General features: G+C 41.6%; 1 long non-coding RNA gene across 1 annotated transcript in view; it reads left to right on the plus strand.

The window, feature by feature from the left end:
* Positions 1–19,751, plus strand: part of LOC143407323 (uncharacterized) — a 242,466-nt gene extending 222,715 nt beyond the window's left edge. The window contains exons 4-5 of the long non-coding RNA XR_013155597.1: positions 18,321–18,419; positions 19,354–19,751. This is a non-coding gene — a long non-coding RNA (uncharacterized LOC143407323). The remainder of the gene's footprint in view (positions 1–18,320; positions 18,420–19,353) is intronic.
* The last annotated feature ends 231 nt before the right edge of the window (positions 19,752–19,982 follow it).

Consider the following 19,982-nt stretch of genomic DNA (forward strand, 5'->3'; position numbering starts at 1 on the left):
CAAGAAGTCTCTTAATCCTAGGCATCTCTCAGTCCAATCAAATTGACAATTCAGACTAACCATCACCCTAGTTTGCCCCTCTCTAGGTTTGAGGGTATTGGCAAGAATTTTCAGGATTTTGCAGACTGGCTTGTGTTTATCTGAGGTGGGGCAGGTGCGACATGCTGTGGTGGGCAGCTTCCCACTTGGGATGTATATATAGCACTAGTCTGTATCCCATTCCCCCTTCAATTGCTGTTGGTGTAGCTTGTTTTTGAGGGAATGAGACCTTTAATTTATGCTTCCACTGTATTTTTTTTTCTTTTAAATGGCAAGTTAGTTTTATTTTATTTTTCTCCAACTTCATCAAGGCATAGTTAAAGGTTAAAAATTGTATACATATTCATATCTGTGGATTCTGGATCTACGGATTCAACCAACCTTGGATTCAAAATATTATAATATTCAAAATATTATTCACATGTACAGATTTTTCTTAATGCTACCCTTTTTTAAACATGATAGGTAACAGCTACTTATATAGCATTTACATCACATTTTGAATCATGAATATTCTAGAGATGATTTAAAGTATACAGAATGATGTGCATAGGTAACATGCAAACGCTGTGCTATTTAATATAGAAGATTTGCATGTCTACAGATTTTGGTATTCACAGATGCCCTGGAACCAATCACTCATGGAAACCAAAGGAGAACTATATTTTTAAGTGGTGTAGCTTGGTCAGTCAATACACGTGTATGTTGGGCTTTCTGTAGAATTTGCTTTTGTTAGGAATTGGGCAGGGATACTCTGCAGCACATTTGTTATCAAGAAATTTAGCTGGAAATTGCTGCCTTTTGATGAATCTTTCCCCCTTTTTTGTCACTGCCTCCCCAACAATCTATAAAAGACCACTACATTATCAGATCTATGGGACAAGCCAGGAAAGTGCCTCTGGAACTTGAATAAGGGTTTTAAAATGTAGCTAATATATGTTCTCCCCTTTTTCTCCCCGGACTTAATGAAGCACAGCAGTCTCCCCAAAACTGGGTTGATTCCAAAGCACTCCTGAATTTGCAGAGAAATATAAATCCTCTCAACTGTCTCACAGGTTTGAGGACAGCGAGGGTCAGGTTGGCTAATTTTAATTATATTTGGTTAGCATGTCTTGAAGCCTATAAATCTAAATGCCAATAAATTAATATATCACTCTGTGTGCCTCCCAGCCACAGCATTAAATCAACTGTGCCAAGAGTGCCGCATAGAATAAGGCCAAACCCCCAGAAGCTCAGGCATTTCAATTTCACTGTATTAATCTGTCATTAATAGAGCCCTCAAGTCCCTGTGTCACATGCATGACCATGCACAACTGGAACTTGCTGAGTATGAGCTCAGCCCACTCCACTCTTGGCTTATGCTCAGCTACCCTTGCCCCAAAGCCTTCATGATTAATGATAAGCCATTGGTCTCCATGAACCTGGCTTGGTTCAAGGAGTGGGTGGCCTCCTTTGCATAGGATATTAGAATTAGCCTGAAGACAGGTGCCTCTAGCCTTTGAGCTTTGACATCAGGAAAGATTTAAAACCCTGGCTTGTATAATCAGGCTGGGAGAGCCTTGCCCATGAGCAGGTATGATCAAGGTAAGGCAAGAGATAAGGTGCCAGATCTCATTAGCTACTTCCTTTTGGTGGAGGGGGTCCTACTATGCATATGCAATGCTATAGCTAGATGGGACAGACAGTACCAGTTCATGATCAGTGACATGGTAGCTTGGTGGTTCATGGTAAAGCCTTCGATCTCCCTTAAGATCCAGGAGTAGGCCAGGAAGTCTTTATCAAAAGGAGAGTAGTTTTCTGTAGATATGTTCAAGGTTTTGCTCCCAAATCCTAAGGTACTCCTGTATGGGATATGCCAAAGGGCCCAAATAGCATCTCTTTAACAGTGTAAATTTTTGGTTCCTGACACCTCAAACTGAAACATGTGGCTCAAGTGGCTGAAATGTTTTGTTTTGGTACCAGGGATTGAACCTGGGGTGCTTAACTACTGAGCCACATCCCTAACTCTTTTTATATATTGTTTTGAGACAGGGTCTCAGTAAGTTTCTTAGGGCCTTGCTAAGTTTCTGAGGCTGGTTGTGAACTATGGATCCTCCTCCCTCTGCCTCCAGAGTCACTGGGATTATAGGAATGTGCCATCATGCCCCCTGGCAGAGAATTTTTAACAACAGCATGGACCTATTGTAGAGCCTTCTCTTGTCCTGGGCTCTACTCTACTCAAAACTAGTAGGTTTTGGGGGGTATTCAGTAAATGCAATGGAGTAACTTACTCAAATGGGGAACATGTTGCCTCCAAAATTCAAGTCCTCCACAATTCATTAGGTATTGCACCTCTTGTTTTGTTGCTGGAAGGACTGACTACAGCGATATGCCCTTCACATTCATGGGTTGTCTCAATGCACCCTAAATCACTGTACTTCCAACAAATCACACCAAAGTGGAAGGATATTGAATTTTGTGGGATTTATTTTTCACTCTCTATCACATAAATGTTTTACCAATGTGCTTATTGTTCATTAGGTCCAATAAGAGCAATGCCATTAATGTAATAGACTAATCTTATGTCCTTTTTGAAGAAAAAGGTGACCAATCCCTGCAGTCTTGGCTATGAGATAAGACTGGAGAACAGTGAAAGTGCATTGCTGGTCTTGCCAGCTAAAAGCAAACTGCTTCCGGGGGTCCTGACTAATGTGTTAAGAGGCAACAAAACTTTTGCCACATCAAGAGCTGCAGAGCAGGTATGAAGGGATGTGTTTATTTACCTTAGCAACAAAATTGCATCTGGAATCACAGTTGTAACTGGAGTTACCACCAAATTGATGGTAATCCGTGCTCATCCTCTGGACCTGTCTTCCACACAGGCCAAATGGGTGAGTTTTAAAAGGATGTGGTAAGAATCATCACCTCTGTATGTCCCATGTCTTCTCCAGGAATGTGAAATTGCTACTGGTTTGCTATTTTGTAGGTAAAGGCAGTTACAATGCTTCCACTTGGTTTTTCCCACCATCATAGCTGTAACTCCATATTTTGGGAACCTGATTCTGTGGGTTGCTGAATATGCATATGCAATCAAGCCTTCCTGAACTGCGCAATAATCACAGGATGCTGTGAGATGGACCTGCGCTAAATCTCTATCAATCACCTGACTTCTATAAGCCCCTACTCTGATTAAAGGGCCACAGGGATATTTGGGGTCTTCTGGAATTACTATCAGTTCAGAGCCAGTTTCTAGTAACCTCTGAAAGGCCTATTTCCTTTTCCTCAATGCACAGTTACCCCAGTGAATGGCTGTAGCTTCCTTTGTAGCTTTCTTTTGGAAGAAAAATTATCAGTGCAAATTTTTGACAGTATAATAGGGTCCTTCCTTTAGGAGACCTGACCTCTGCATCATTCAAATTGCATTTAAATCCACTTCATTTAAAGGGCTCTGGATTATTTAACTCAGCTTGCCTAGGAATTGGTGGATTTGCTCACCTGCTGTTTTGGTGAGCCAAGTCAGACTCTGTTGATTGGGCTGAGAGTTCTGTTCATACAGATCCGATGGTAATTTACTAGACTGTGCTTTTGTTTCTTTTCCAGTGACACTGTGATCAGGTGGCCTGTGCCATAGGTCCCTGTGAGTGGGACTTTTACGATTGATTGCTGCATTGGTTCTTCTGCCTGCTGCAATGGTTTGAGCCTGGAGGAGGCTTGTCTGTGACTTGGCCCTCGACTTCCCTTTCCTCTCCCTGTCTTAAACTCTGGGCTCCAACAACACCAAAGGGAATGGACCTTATGTTTTCCACTAGTCAGGCCACTTCTCACCTCTGGGCCTTTACTGGTGCCCTACATTTAGCCCAGAATGTTCTACCCCATCTCTATGATTCCACTCAGTGGGCAGAGCCTGTCTCTTCTTCAAGACTTCCTCTATATTTTCCTGGCCCCATAGTTTCCCCCTGTGTTTGGAACTTGTCTATTTTCTTGTTTCTTCCTGCATAGGCTGTGAATTCCTAGAGGAAAGGCCCGTGTGTGACTCATTTTTGCATCCTAGCACAGGACTTGGCTCTTAACTAGCAGTCAGTGACTGTTTATTCAATGCAAGTGTGATTTCACACTCTGGGGCTGAAAGTGTCTGGAAGATGCATTTGACCGCTCTCTGACCCACCAGTTTGTGGGGGAGATGTACACGTTCAAGTGCATTCCTGTGGGTTTAGCTGAGATGTAAAAGACGCATCCCCCAGTTTCTCTTAACACTCCTTTCATTTTGCATATGCAGTCAGGGAGACTCGGGGCTTGGCGTACACTTCATAATTTTTTTTTTGTTCATTTATTTATTTAACTTTTGACAGGCTGTGCTGTCTGTCAACAGGGCTCTGTATAAATTGTTCTAATTTATAAGCCATTTCCACTAGCTGAGGTGAGAGCATGAGGATAGTGGAGAGGTAGCTCTGTGGCTTGTAAGGCTGTTTGTGTTCAGGTAGAGTGTCAGGGAGGGGCTGGTCCTCTGGCTAGTGCATGGGATCAGTTCTGGGCAGAAACTTTAATTAAAAGCAAAAAGTTGGCACTTCTGGGTTTCACAACTTCCCCAGCTCTCAGCTCTGCTCTGCAGCTCCTGGAAACTCCTGCATCAAGCAGTGAATTATTCAACAGGACAAGGCAAGTAAACAAAGATGTAGAAGAATTCACCTCAGCCCCAGTATGTGGAGGTGAACAGAGAAACCACAGTGGCAAAAAACAAAAACTTAGTGCAGAAACAAGATTATTTACAATGCTAATTATATTTTTAATGAACCATATCTAACCAGAAGCAAAAACATCAGAGTGTGTTCTTCTTACTATTTTTATTAGTCTACTGCTTTATTTATCTATGCTCTCATTAGGAGCTGTTAATGTAGCATACCTACTTACTTATTTACTAATTTTTAACAACTGAGTGATTTACTGTTATTTTTAAGGCTACATATTGAATGTTATTTCACAACAACATATGCCTTTATTATTATGTTGGATTAGAAATTAAATTTATAAAATTGCTTTCAGTGTTTAGCTCCAAAAATTGCATCAAGGTGGCAGGAACATTTTTTTTTTTTTATCTTTGGGGGGTTGTTTTAGCCAGTTTTTCTGTACTGTGACCAATAGACCTGACTGTTGAGAGCCACAGCCGAAGGGGCTCCAGCAAACTTTCAGACTGCCAGCTGATGATTGGCTCACAGCGGCCCCAGCAACACCTAGCTGATTGGCTCCTCTGTGGAGATGCTCATTGAGCTGTTTCCCTGCCCTTTCAGACTACCAGCTGATGATTGGCTCTCAGCAGCCCCAGCAACATCTAGCAACATCTAGCTGATTGGCTCCTCTGTGGTGATGCTCATTGGGCTGTTTCCCTGCCCTTTCAGACCACGGAGCTGCTCATTGGGGGACTTTTTTGGCTCCGCCCATGCGACCCAGCCAATCGGCCTCAAGAGCAGGAGGATTGTGGGAGGAAGAGGTTGTTGTTGGGGTGTGTGGCTTGTGGGAAGCCGGTGGTGGCAGTTGGGCTCTGAGGGTTTTTTCCTGAGGAGCTGTTTTGTTTATCTTGTGTGGTTCTAAAAATAAAGTTAGTTTCTTTTGACAAATGGCTCCTGAATTGTGCCCAGCCAGACTGCGGCACCTGACAAGAACTCATAGAGAAGGAAAAGTTTATGCATTGCTCATGATTTCAGAGATCTCAGTCCCTAGATAGGCAACTCCATTGCTCTGGGCCTGAGGTAAGGTGGAACATCATGGTGGGAGGGCATGGTAGAGAAAGCATCTCAGAACATGAGAACCATGAAGAAGCAGAGAGTAAACTCCATTCATCAGAGACAAAATATAAACCCCAAAGGCACGCCCCTGTGACCCACCTCCTCAAGCCACATCCTACCTGCTTACGGTTACCATTAAATTAATCCATCGTGGATTAATGCACTGATTAGGTTAAGACTCTCATAACCCAATTGTTTCACCTCTTTCTTGCATTTTCTCAAACATGAGATTTTGGGGGACACCACAAATCCAAACCATAACAGGAGCAAATTGATATTCTTATTTCAGTTTACTAAAAGGCAGGTTTATTCCTGAGATTGTTTCAGTAAAGAGATGTGTTAGAATATGGAGGGGAAGTTCTTTTTCCAAATTCCACCTTCTCCCTTCACCTCCTTCCTTTCCTAGAAGATTTGGAGTCACTCTCTCCTATCTTGCTGCACTGTGGCTCATGTTGAGCCAGGATGTGAGTGGGTGATGTGGCTGGCTGAGGGGAGGGGACCAGACAGATCTTGTGTGATGGCTTAAAGGAAAGCCAGTGGACAAATGGATCCTTCTGAATATTGTAAATATTTCTAATGCCCTGGCAATTGAAATAAACTTCTCATTCTTCCCTTTGAATTAGTATCCATGTTTATGCTAGTGTCTCTACTTTTGAAGCTCTTTAACAAACAGATCCTCTCCATGAGAAATGGTCTTTTCTCAAACACTTCTATGTTATACCCTGATTTTATTTATGTTACTTTTATATACAGTATTTCACCATATAATCACTGCCACCACATCAAGGTATATTCATGAGTATTTCATGTATCCTAATCTTGCACCACACACAGATAAATAATATAATTTTTAAGTAATACCACCAGAATTTTTTAAAATAAAACCTTCACATAGGGTCACACCTCACATGTTTTTGCAAAAATCAAATATAAAAAGGCATAAAATCTGCAACAATCATGTGGTGAAATATGGTACTTTATCTCTCCAGATAACCAGCTACATGTTTGCAAGATTCATGATGGGTTGTCTCTGTATTACTCATATAATTATTGCTAGAACAATAACTGTGGGTCTTACATATGTTTAACAAGTGAATGAATGAAATCGATAAAAATCTCAGGCCTTAATATTCTGTAAAAAGCAATACTATGTGTTGCGTATTTATTTTTAAGCTAACAGTTAGCTGGGAGACAAAGAAGCAGACACAAGTATATTTATTACTTTTCTTAGGAATAAGTAACATTACTATAATAGGCAAAGAGCCCTTTACAGTGGTGGCTATCATCACCTGAATGTGTAAAGAAAGAATAGTGTTGAGATGTGGTAAATAACTGGTTTGGCTTTGTCCAAAGCTGGTCCTAGGACATTGTGGGAGCCAAGACAATGGTATGAGATCAGAGGAAGAAGAACTTATGGTAAGCCCACAGCCACTCAGTTTTTGCATAGATCCAAATGGCCAACTTAACTAATATCCTAATATTCTGAATAGAACTGGTAAGGTGTTGTGGAGGTGCTATTGAGAAGGCTCCAGAAAAACCAATTTTTTTAGACTTAGAATAGGTTTAACAAAGACCTATGAATAAGAAACAATCCAAGTTTCAAAGAGCTCAAACTGGGAAAGGAGAGTAGAAGTGTCACTGGAGGATTCTAAGTGGCCCTGTGGTTCCTAGGACAGGGCCTGGGTATCCTAGAACCCTGGGTCAGCTTGGGGGTCAAGGCTGACCTTGTAAGGAAGACAGCATGTACATGGAGGATTGAAGAGGAAGTATTAGGGAGAAGGACATCCTGGGGGCAGCAAAGAGTGCATGGTAAGTCAGTAACTGTGTGTGTGTGAGAGAGAGAGAGAGAGAGGGAGAGAGAGAGAGAGAGAGAATGTGCATGGGGGCAGGAGGGGAGAGAGAAAAATCCGAGGACTTCGTTTAATATTGTTAGTGATGAGATATGTAATATTTTATCCTCAAAGAGAACACACTTGGGTACTTCCATTCGTCTTTATAAGAGTTGGTCTGAAACTTACAAGAACATATCACAAATATTTCATTCAGTCATTCAACACATATTTATCATTTGACTATCATATGCAAGACCTTGCTCTAGGACTGAGGGAAAAGGAGGTAGACAAGGCCCCAAATCCCCTGCCTGTATGGGCTTACATTTTGTGGAAAAAATAAAAACAAAACAAACAAAAATCAACAGATAATAAACAATGCAAATGAATAAAATGCCGGCTGGGTGGTGGCTCAGTGGTAGAGTGCTTGCCTAGCATGTGTGAGGCACTGGGTTCGATTCTCAGAACCACATTAAAAAAAAAAAAAGAAAGAAAAAAAAATGAAGGTATTATGTCCATCTACAATGAAAAATGTTAAAAAAAATTGAGTAAAATGTGTACAAAGTCAGTGGCCAGGATTAAAAAGAAAAGGAGAGTGAAAGTGTGAGGGCTAGCCAGGACTGCTACTTTGAACAGGGCTGCAGAGAAGACACCCTGTGACACTGAAGTTAGGAGCTGAAGGACGTAGCATTGTTCGGCCAATGCCCCTGGGACACTATCCCAGGCTCACATCCCTCCCAGACTCCCCAGCTCTGAGCCCTGGTTCTGGGTGGTCTTGACATGCTGTGGCTCTTCTCTCTATTCTGAATCTGTCCACATGAGGCTTATATTGCAGGCCGTCCCTCCCTACAGTGTTTCCCACTATATGTGCCCATTACTAAGAGAGGAAGTCATGAGGGGGCTTTGCTCTGGCAAGTGACCTGGCTTCCAGGACTTATCAGGAGGTTCCTGCTTTGGGCCTCTGGTCTTCCCAGCCACCAGCATAATTCAGCCTGGAGTTGTACAGTTTCTGTACTTGCTGGAAATTTTTTATACCTGTGCAGAACTCTTGAAATGTTGGTAGTAGGACTGAGCCACAGTGAAATCTAGTAGGATGTCCGTAGCTATCTGAGGCTGGTGAAGACTCTGTTGGACAATGCAGACCCTGGTAGCCATGGGGTAGACCTAGTGTGCTGGTGCAGGGGGAGGTTTGCAGCTCCAGTTCTCACCCCTGTTAAGGGGTCCCCGCACAGTGAAGGTCAAATTATTGAAACACACAAACACACATACTCCTCTTTCATAAGCACTAATCCTCAGAGACGTTTCAGTAGAGGCCCCTAAGATGGAAGGCTGCCACTGCCCCATGAAGCCATAACTCAGCATTCATCTACTGATTCTCTCTGGTGCCCTCTCTCAATCCTACTGCAAAATAGGAATATGTCTTCTTAATGATGAGACAGCTCTTAATGAATGAGCCCACTGATGCTTAGAGGCATAGCTTTGGTTGCATTTCAGGATGTAATGGTGGGCTGGTTAGTGTCACAGAGTAGCATAGTTTGGAAGTAGGACAAAGAAGATTGATAAGAGCCAGAGAGAACCAATCCAGGAACAGAACTCCAAATGCAAGTCTCAATGGTTTTGCACAGGTTTGACTGCCTGAGGTTGAGGTGTTATATGAAGAGAGACCTGAGCAGTTGCACGAGGGGCAGGGTTGCACAATAGTGAACAGCACAAGCCTGAACCGATGAGACACCAGCTGTAATGAGCACCCTGTGCTCAGACCTTGGGTTCTAAATTCTGTGTCAACTGGATGGAACCAAGGCTGCTGGGGGAAATGTGGTCTGGAACTTTTGTGCAGAATAGAAAGTGCTCCCAAAGTTTTAAGAACCAAGGAAACAGAAGGAGATGCCGGTTGGCCATTCCTGGGATGATTTAAGTATCAAAATAAATAATAGTGCTGGGTTGCAGTGGCGCACATCTGTAATCCCAGCGGCTTGGGAGGCTGAAACAGGAGGATCTTGAGTTCAAAGCCAGCCTCAGCAAAAGTAAGGCACTAAGCAACTCAGCGATACCCTGTCTCTAAATAAAATACAAAAAAGGGATGGGGATGTGGCTCAGTGGTTGAGTGCCCCTGAATTCAATCCCCAGTAACAAAATAAATAAATAATAGTTATAGATGATAACAGATGAAAAAATTAAGAGTCCATGAGCCCTACTGATAGTAAACAAGGAGGAAGAGAACACCAACTAATAAACACAGAAGTAATGACAGAACTGAAAGCTACTTGTACCCCGCTGGGGCACCGCTAGATTCAGGTCAGAAGCATCAAGGGATGCTAAGGCTGTGGTTGAAAGTTTGATGACAACAGACAATTTACATCCTTTCAAAGTATCTCTCCACAGATTTGTTAATTACAGAGGGAGGAATAGTAACTGTATTGTGGAGAAAACAGAGCCATGTGATCAAAGTTTATATCAGTAGAAATGGAACAAATTAACATCATGAGCCTCCTGAAATAATGTTTGGAGAACATATCACTTCTGGGTATTCCAGTCCAAAAGGCACAATCTAAATCTAGTTATGAGAAAACATCAGAAGAAATTGAGAAATGCTGGGAAAAAAAAAAAAGACAAGGCTCTGCACTCCTAAAATTTCAATACAATAAAAAAAGGCCAAAAAACTAACCCATATTAAAGAAGGCACAAAACATTTTTTAAAGAGAGAGAGAGAGAGAGAGAGAGAGAGAGAGAGAGAGAGAATATGAATGAATCTTTTTTGTAGATGGACACAACACAATGCCTTTATTTTTATGTGGTGCTGAGAATCGAACCCGGGTCCCGTCCATCCTAGGTGAGTACTCTACCTCTGAGCCACAATTCCAGCCCCACAAAACATTTTGCACTCCCAAAAATAGTAGCTAAGAAAAACATCATTAATAAAGAGTTAAATAATATTATTCTATCAAGGTTAAATTTCCTGATTCATGTAATTGCAATTTGGATGTGGAAATAAATGTAATTTTTCTTAGGATTTCCATGCTGCACCATTTGGAGGTAAAAGGACATGTGAGTAACATTTTCAAATATTCAAATAGCTGTCAGAGATGGAGAATGATAATTAAAAATTGGTAAAATATTAATTATTTTATAGAAGTCCTTGGCAATAATGTTTTCAACTTTTCTGTGAATTTGACATTATTAAAAATAATCTAAGCTTTAAGTGTAGACTGCCTGGAATGGAATTCAATACTACCACTTACTAGCTGTGTGTTTGTGGATAAATTACTTAATCTCTCTGGTCAAGCATGGCCTTAGCTTCTCCATCTGTAACATGGCAATAAAGCACCTTCTCAGAGTTACAATGAGATCAAAGTGTTAATACACAGAGGCTCTCAAGAGTGGCAAGCATACCAGGTGTTTGCTGATGGCATTTGGGTCTAAGAGGCAAAATTATGGCCACCAGACAGATGAGCATGTGGTTTCTCCTGGAGAAACTCAGAGAGAAGTCACCATATGAGAAGATAAGCGATGCTCTGGAGGGCACATGACCCTGGCACAACTCTAAGCTGGTTGTGGTGTGTGAGAGTGGAGGAGATTAGGGTCCTACTTCCTGTTCTTCTGATGGGGAATTGTGCATATTTTGGAAGTCCAGGAAGGAGGGTGGCCTGGCTGGTGGAGCCTTGTGCTAGGTGGCTCCTTCTCTGCCCCAGCTGCAGCATGCTGTGTGTGTGCCCTGGGTTGGTTTCTTGGCCATGCCTAAGCAGCAGCTGATGTGCTTGACAGTGAAGATGAGGCCCCTTTTTGCCTTTGGTTCTGTCTCTAGCAAGTTGGTGACCTTCAGCCCATTAATTGACTTCTCCAAGCTTCAAAAGCACTATTAGGACAATAATATTCACCTCCAGCTATTCACTGTAACAAAAAACACACAGGGAAGATTTATGGGGTAGGTTTAAGGTGGCAGGCACTTTGCAGGGATTCTGACTTATCTATGACACAGTGCTGTGAGGTAGGTACTATCATGCTCTCTCTTCTAGATGTGGAACATTGAGGCTTGGAGAATTTAGGTTGCCCATGGTCACACAGTGAGTAAGTGGTGAACAGCTTTGTCGTAGCCTGTGGGGGTGACCACTCTGCTCTGATTACTGATGACAGCCCTTTCCTTGGTCCTGGGTATTTTTAAAGTCATAGAATGTGTAAGTTTCCCACTAGCTCTGTCTCAGTCTTGGGTCTACTTGGACAATCCGGCAGGGGCCAGGAAGGTGTGTCCTCTGACTTAGCCTGCATGTGGGCTGAACATCAGTTTCCCCATTGCCTATTCCCACGCAGCTTGACACCTGCAAGACAGGCAACAGGTTGAGACAGATAACGTGGAGGTCTTCAGAAAAGCCTGAAACCACCACTTTCTGCAGAGAAATCCTTTCTGCCTAGCATGACACCTTCCCGGTGTCCAGGTGAAAGGTAGGGCTAATACCTTCAGGGTTTACTCACTCATCTGAAGGGCATTAGGGAGCCTGGTCCTTTGCTCCCCAATCCAGTGCAAGTGGCTTAATCAGAATTTAACAGATCCTCCATCCGCCAGAACAGGAAGGATGCTGACTCCATGCTGTGGGAGCCTTATCCTTCTTTCTCTAGTCTGCAGCCAGTATGATTGCTCCAAAATGTGAGACTGTCAATAAGTCTCCCTGGAATATCATATTGGCATGACTTTTCATCATCCTTAAAATAAAGTCTCTTGATTTGACTCTAAAATTTGCATGGTCTGCACCCATCTGCCCAGTCTCACTTTCCCCCATGTTCCTCTTTCCTCTGCACTGGCCTGTAGGACAACTGGATCTGGTGCTATCCTACCTACCAGAGGGCCTTGGCATGTGCTTCAACCCTCATCTCCAGATCATCCTCTTCCCCCTGCTCTCCTTCCTTTTCTCAGAGTTAAATTCTACTCAACTGTTCGCTCAAGCACTGCTTCCCAAGGAAGTCTTTCTTGATGCCCCCTCCCATCCCATTCCATACTGAATAGTGCTCAAGTCCTATTATAATTGCACACTGTTTATATGGCTATTCCTTTACCCAATGTCTGCATTCTGCCAGATGGTGAGCTCTCTGAGAGCAGGTGCCATGTCTGCTTTGTGCACCATCTATTTCCAGCACCAGGCAAGTCTGGTTGCCCCCAAACATTACTACTGAATAAATGAACTGGTTGTTATGGTTTCAACACCAGGTGCCCTGCAAAAAACTCAGGTGTGAGACAATGTAAGAAACTTCAAAGGTGAAATAGATTATGAGAGATATAACCTAATCAATGGATTAATCCACTCGAATGGATTGACTGTGTGGTGACTGCAGTAGGTAGGATGTGGCTGCAGGAAGTAGGTCACTGGAGTCCTGCCTTGCGGGTTTATATTTTGTTCCTGGGGAGCAGAGATTTCTCTCTGCTCCTTGGTTGTCATGTCCTGAGCTGCTTTCCTCTGCCACAGTATTCTGCTTCACCTTGGGCCCAGAGCAATAGAGTGGGCCATCACAGACTGAGGCCTCTGAAACTGTGAGCCAAAATATACTTTTCCTCCTCTAAGTTGTTCTTTTCAGGTATTGTGGCAGTAGCAGTGCAAAATCTGATTCAAACCCTGTAGATCCTCACAGAAGACTGGCTTGCCCTTGCTCACTAGGCTACCTAAGACCTACTTTCAGCTTTAAGTGGAAGGTTGTCCAGGATCCAATAGGTGGCTTCCTTTTGTGATGGATGAAGGGTCCTGCACCTGGGCACGTCCTCCCTTGGAAACAACTCCCATCTCTCCTGCAGCGCCAGGATTTGTGACCTGCAGAAGCAGGGTTCCAGACAGGATGAGAGGGCTCCTATCAGGAGCTAGCTCATGCCTCTTCAGACTGCACAGCTTTAAGTGGCTGTGGGTCCCCATGAAAGAGGTATTAACTGAACTCAGCCAGGCTTCCCTCTTGCCCTGATGACCTTCCATATTTGTGCAATCCTGCATACATTTGTTTCATGATCCTCATTTCAATCCATCTTGAGCATCAATTAGATGATCAGGAGGGAAGGGGCATGACCTTTGAGACAACTGCTCTATTCACCCAAACAATAGTTTACCCTTTCTGGAGACGATTCAATATTCAGCTGTAAAGTGAAACCAAAAAATCTTGCTAAATTAGGTCTTGCTTCTGCTTGAGAATTGACACCTGACATCTGGTGGGTGGAATTGTGATCTCACTAGGTACCCAAGACCTAAGGCTGACCCTGGCATGGCTGTTCTAATGCAGCTAAATATTTAATGTGTGTCTAGTTCACATAATCCCCTCAGCCCTGAGTTAGTTTATCTCCTATCAATATCTAATACCAACCTTCATTTATCAAAGGAACTTTTTCCAGAGCAGAATAATTGGGGGGATTAAGTAATACGGAACAGTGCTTCTCAACCCTGTCAGAACCAATACCCTTTGTATAAAATATTTTATAACATTTTCTTTACTACATTGAAAAGACACTTAGGGGTAGCATCACTTATTTATACACATGATTTTTTATAAAGGCAATGAGGCTTTGGTCATAATACAGTGAAAAGGGAGAAACAAAAGGAAAGTAATCTAAAGTAAAATGCTATTTGTCATAACATGTAAATGTTCATTCAGGTCTGACTTTACTAAAAAACATAATGAAGTAATCAGATGTTTGCATCCACTTAAAATGAATAAGTGTGGATGGAGAGAAAGAAGGCAGTAATTTTGTTGAAGACTTTTCTTTGATATTTTGAAGTAAGAGTGCAGAGCTATACTTATACATGCAGAAGTTATTTATTCAGGGGGTCACGTGGAAATCACAGGTGCAGATGTGCCTGAGGGTTTTGGGCTGAAGATGATTCGATGATTCACACCCCTGGAAGGGCATTGGTGTTAAGATGGGATTTTCCCAGAAGAGCAATGCTTGGTAAAGAAGCCAGTCTTCCTCTTGAGTCTCACAATTATTGCAGTTTGAATTGTATATGAAACTGGGGAAATACACTTTGTGTTTATGTGACATGATGTTTAAATCATAGACAGGTCTATCACCTATGTGAGTGAATGTCTGGAAGCATATTCAAAGTAGAGTTGGAAGCCTTCTGTGTATTGCAGAAGTGCGCCCCCCCCCATCATGCTGATAATAACCCCCAATGTCTCACAAAGTTCCAAAGCTCCTCCTGTGGGTCAAGCATCTGCTGAACCATTGATGGAGAGCCAGGGAGATCAGCATGGCCCAGAGGAAGAGATACTGAGTGAGGATTCTGCAAGACCACACAGGTAATAGCAGAAATGAGATTCTGAGTACTCACACACCATCTGCTGGCCACTCTGGCAGCCACTCCACCTATATGACTAACTCTCAGGTTGGAGTTAATGATTCCATTTTAAAGATGGAGACACTGAGACCCGTATGTTGAATATCTTGCTTTACTTGTTAATTCTTTACCTTTCTAGTTAATTTAAAGAGGAGAATAAGCTTTATGTACTTTTAATAGAGGAAGAAAAGACAGTGGATATAAGCATTTTCATTGCAATGGGAAATCTCTGTGTAGATTAATCTATACTAAGCACAAAATAATTATAGAATAATTCCTCATTGTGTGCAGCCAGAAGAGACAGTCAGCTCAACAGAAAAGCAAACATTTTTATTGTAAGTTAGACTGTCCTTACTGTCTGCTGCCTCTAACCTCAGTGTACAGTGCTTTCAGGAGAGGACTGAGCGAGGAGAGAAGAAAGCAGGAGTACTAAAAGGCTACAGGTGAACCTTACATCCATCAGGTGCATTTAGGCAGGGAGCTCCTGGGGCTGAGGATATCCTGAATGAAAGAATGTCCCTTCACAGCCTCAGGAGCTACCTCTGTGATCTGAGCGAATGTGCAATCCAGACTATAGTGGCAGCAGCAAAGTTCGGCATCTGTTTGCATTCAAGAAGGCTTGGGGAAGCCCTAGGACATCAGGATGAGCCTCATGTTCTGGCTCCAGGGTTGGAGTATGAAAACGCTTAGGCTTTGACTTTTGTATGAGAGTGAGCATTTTTGGATGTCAATGGAGGCTTCTGGAGGTGGTGGTCATGGAGAAGATGGCCATTTCCTAAATGAGCTGCTTCCTAAACACCAGGAAAGCCATATGGTGTGGAGTGACATTCATGGAGCCTGATTGGAAAACCAGGATAAAGCAATTGCATAGGGTAAATTCTGCATAATTTTCATGTTATGTGCAGGCTTAATAATTCACAGTTCTCATTGTTATCCTAATAAAATGTTAAAGTAAAGAGCCCTTGCAGGGGTTGTTATAGACTCATAATCTGGGCTGCGGGGACCCTATATTTATCTTTGAATTAAACCTCAGAGCCCCAGAAGATGTCTTCATACGCCTGAGCTGGTCTAGGGGCTTGTGCTGTAAGTACCATTCATCCTTAGTCAGTGTTTAAAAGTCGACTGTGAGAGGAAGAGATCGCCAGAGTCCCTCTTGCATCCCTGCAAAAGCCCTTGATGAAATTCTCATTGACTTGAAGAACACTCTTCATTTCTGCTCTTAGGGGAGATAGCCCCAAATCTCCAGTTGGGAAGCCAATTCCTTTTTGAGGAAGGGTCACAGGGGAAAAGCTTCTCAGACCTAGGTAGTTCATAGTAGGGCAATAAGGCATGCAAACAAAATAAATGGCAGATAAGAAGAAGTAAAGGATGAGTTTAGCAAATATGTAGGATACAAGAACAAAACTGAATTGCATGGCTATCGGCTGGCAATGAACAGTCAAAACTGAAATAAAATATCTTTGAATAACAGGAAATTAAGTGCTTTGAGACAAATATGATAAGAAATGCTAGACCTGTACTCTGACAACTATAAGACATTGCTAAGGGAAACTGAAAATCTAAATACGTGCAGAGATGTATATTGTACATGGGTGAGAACATTCAAAAGTACCATAGTAGTTCTCTTCAAGCTGCTCCATAAATTCAGTGCAATCCCTATCAAAATTCTAGCAGCCTACTGGTTTTATTTGCTTTAGTTATTTACATTAGTATTTTGTAGAACTGGATACACTATTGTCTGGGGCTCACTGGGGTTAAATTACTAAGCTAGGATTCATAATGACAGACAGGAAGAATCACAGGGCTTTTGAACTGGAAGGACTTTCAGAAGGAACCAATTTAACTTTCACAGAGTGGAAATGAGAGAAGTAAGGTCAGGAGAAAGGAAGCGGCTCTCTGCAGGGTCTCTCTGCAGTTAACATAGCCCTCCACTCTTAGGTACACATTGAATTCATTCCAAAGCAGAGGCAGGCAGGCTGAGAAGCCGCCGAATAACCAGTCATTTTTACTTCTCCGAAGAAAAAGATTTATGCCTAAAAATGAGTGCTGCTTGCTATGGTTTGAGCATGTAGCTCAATAGTTAATATGCTGGAAGCCTGTTCCCTAGTGTGGCAATGTCAAGGTGGTGAAACATGTAAGAAGTGGAACCTAGTTGATATGGTTCTAGTGAGACACTGTTTAGTTCCTGAAAGAGCAAATTGATATAAAAAAGTGTATGGCCCCTGAATCTCTCTGACTTTCTGTCTCAGCATGTGCTATATCTCCCTCTTGTGCCTTATGCCATCATGATGTGATATGGCCAATGGGGCCCTCACCAGAGGTCAAATTAATGGGGCCACCTGATCTTGGACTTTCAGCCTCCAAAACTGTGTGTTAAACAAATCTTTTTTTTTTCTTTATAAAATACCAAGCCTCAGGTATTTTGTATAACAATGGAAAACAAACTAATATTCCCTTGGTACTTTATTTTTCCCTAGGTGAGAAATTGGCACAATGTAAGAAAATTGTATTCTTCCTTTATGTCTCCCAGTTCAAATGTGAATATGGTGTGAGTTGTCACTCTGGCTGAGATGGACAGTATTAAGCTGCAATATTGAACTCTATTAAAATACTTGGCTCTGAAAAAAATAAATAAATCTTGAGCCCAGGCTAATCCTCAAGCATAGAAAAAAAGCATTAAATCAGGTTACTTGAGAAAAATTGTGGCCACATCAAGTGAACAGGCACCAGTATAATAGGTGGTGAGTCATAGGAGGCTTCTTAGAGTTCCTGGAGACCCTATTAGTAATGAGATCCACTTGGACTTCAAGGCAGGAGAGATGGTAACCAGGTCATCTCTCTCAGTTTCTCACCAGCATCTAGGGTGGGTGTCATTAAAGATGGGAAGAGGGATTTTTTTAAAAATGTAATTTTTAATTTTAAGATAATTATAGATTCACATGCAACTTAAGAAACAATATATAGAGAATATTGACTCTTTACCCAATTTAAAGTAACACCTTTAACTGGGACATTGATATGATATAACCTACAGGTTTTATTTGTATTTTCCATTTTACTTCTACTTGTGCATGTTTGTGTGTGTATATGCATGAAGGTGAGTGTGTATGTGTGTGTATGTGTGTGTGTACATATGCATTTAGTTGTATACATTGTTAACTCAAGTATAAGTCCAGGTATCCAACACCATACTCAAGACACCAAACAATTATATCAGCTTAAGAATCTTTTGTGTTGACCTTTACAAATAATTTATTGAGGTGAAATTCACATTAAATAAAATGAAATCATTTGAAAGTGATATTTTGACAGATCCTCATCATTATTTTGGGGGGGGGGGTGCATTTCCATACTTTCTAGCCCTATAAGCTTTTTTTTTTTTTTTTTTTTAGGCACCTTAGGATGTTTCTGTCCCTGTCCTAGACTCTGCCTGTTGTTTAAGAAATCCTACTGCCTCTTACTGGAGAATGGTGTCAGAAACCAAGATCTGGGTAGGACCAAGATTTGTGCTCATTGCTCCTGGGGATCATGGCTCCTCATACTCTAGATAGACAGAACAGGGAAACACGTGGATACTAAGCTGTGTATATGCACTTACCTAGACTATTCCTTTATGTAACATGTGTATCTATATTAAGCTAAACACAAAACCATGTCGATTCTTTAGCTCTAATCCATTATCTCATGATCATCTTAGCCTCCTTCCCTGGCTCATCTGTAAACTCTCACTCCAACAGTGAGAAACCTGACTCCCTGCATTCCCTATCCTTTCACTTTGCTCAGTTTCAATGTATATGTACAACAATAACAGAATTATTAACCTGCACCTCCTCGGGGAAAAACTTTATTAGCCATTATTTTTATACATTTCTTTTGCCTTTAGATTCTACTGACTTCCAAAATTGCTTAGATCAGCATCTTTTATCCCACCCTTTTTAGCAAAGTTGTTTTATACCGTTTAAAAGATAGTGAAGCGTCTTTTGTCATGGTCTGCATTTGTATCCTGGGAACGCTTAACCTCTTAAATCATTATTTTTTAAAAAATTTGCATGCATTAATATTTCACTCTTCAAGTGTGAAGTCCTTTGGGTTTTGACAACTGCTTAATGTTGTGTATCTACCATTTCAGTTATCATTTAAATATTCCTGTTACAGTCTGGATATGGATTGTCCTCCACAATCCTCTTGTGTTGAAAGCATGGTCCCCAGTGCAGCAAGGTTTGGGGGTGGGACTTTGGAGCAATGATTGGATCATAAGGGCTCTGGCTTCATCAGTGGGTTAATCCATTGATAGCTAAATGGACTATTGGGAGGAGGGATCTGGTGGAGGAAGTATGTTATGGGGGAGCATCCTGGAAGGGTTCATCATGTCCCTGGCCCTTTCCTCTCAATCTCTCTCCCTCTCTTTCTCTCCTTCCCAAACAGAGCATCTGTCCTCCACCATACCTGTCCACCACGATGTTCTGCCTTACCTCAGGCCTGCAGAAATATGGAGCTGGCTGACCATGGACTCAATCTTCTGAAACCATGAGCCAAAGTAAATTGTTTCTCCTTTTTTTTTTTTTTGTAAGGGATTCAGTCTCAGGAATGAAAAGTGGAGTAACATATTTCACAACTCTGAGTAAATACATCCTCTCTCCTCCCAAATTCCTGGAAAACAACTGACTTTTTTTTGTTATTACTATAAATTTTTTCTTTTCATAATGTCATGTTAGAACGACTTAGTGTGCAATATTTTCAGAACTGGCTTCTTACATTTATCATTATGTACATAAGTGTCAATTGTGTCTTTCATGGCTTAATATTTAATTTCTTTTGTTATTTTTGACTAATCTTCTGTTGCATAGATATAACATACTTTATCCATGCACTTATTAAAGAATATCTTGGTTATTTTTAGTTTACAGTTACAATGAAAAAAGCTGTTATAAAATTCTTGAACAGATTTTTATGTTGTCGTAAGTTTTCAATTCAGTTGGTAAATGCCTGTAAGTATAATTTCTGGATTGTGTGGTAAAACTCTGCTGAACTTTCTAAAAAACTGTCAAATTGTT

This window comes from Callospermophilus lateralis, chromosome 9 (genome assembly GCF_048772815.1).
Source record: "Callospermophilus lateralis isolate mCalLat2 chromosome 9, mCalLat2.hap1, whole genome shotgun sequence".
In the NCBI taxonomy this organism is placed as follows: Eukaryota; Metazoa; Chordata; class Mammalia; order Rodentia; family Sciuridae; genus Callospermophilus; species Callospermophilus lateralis.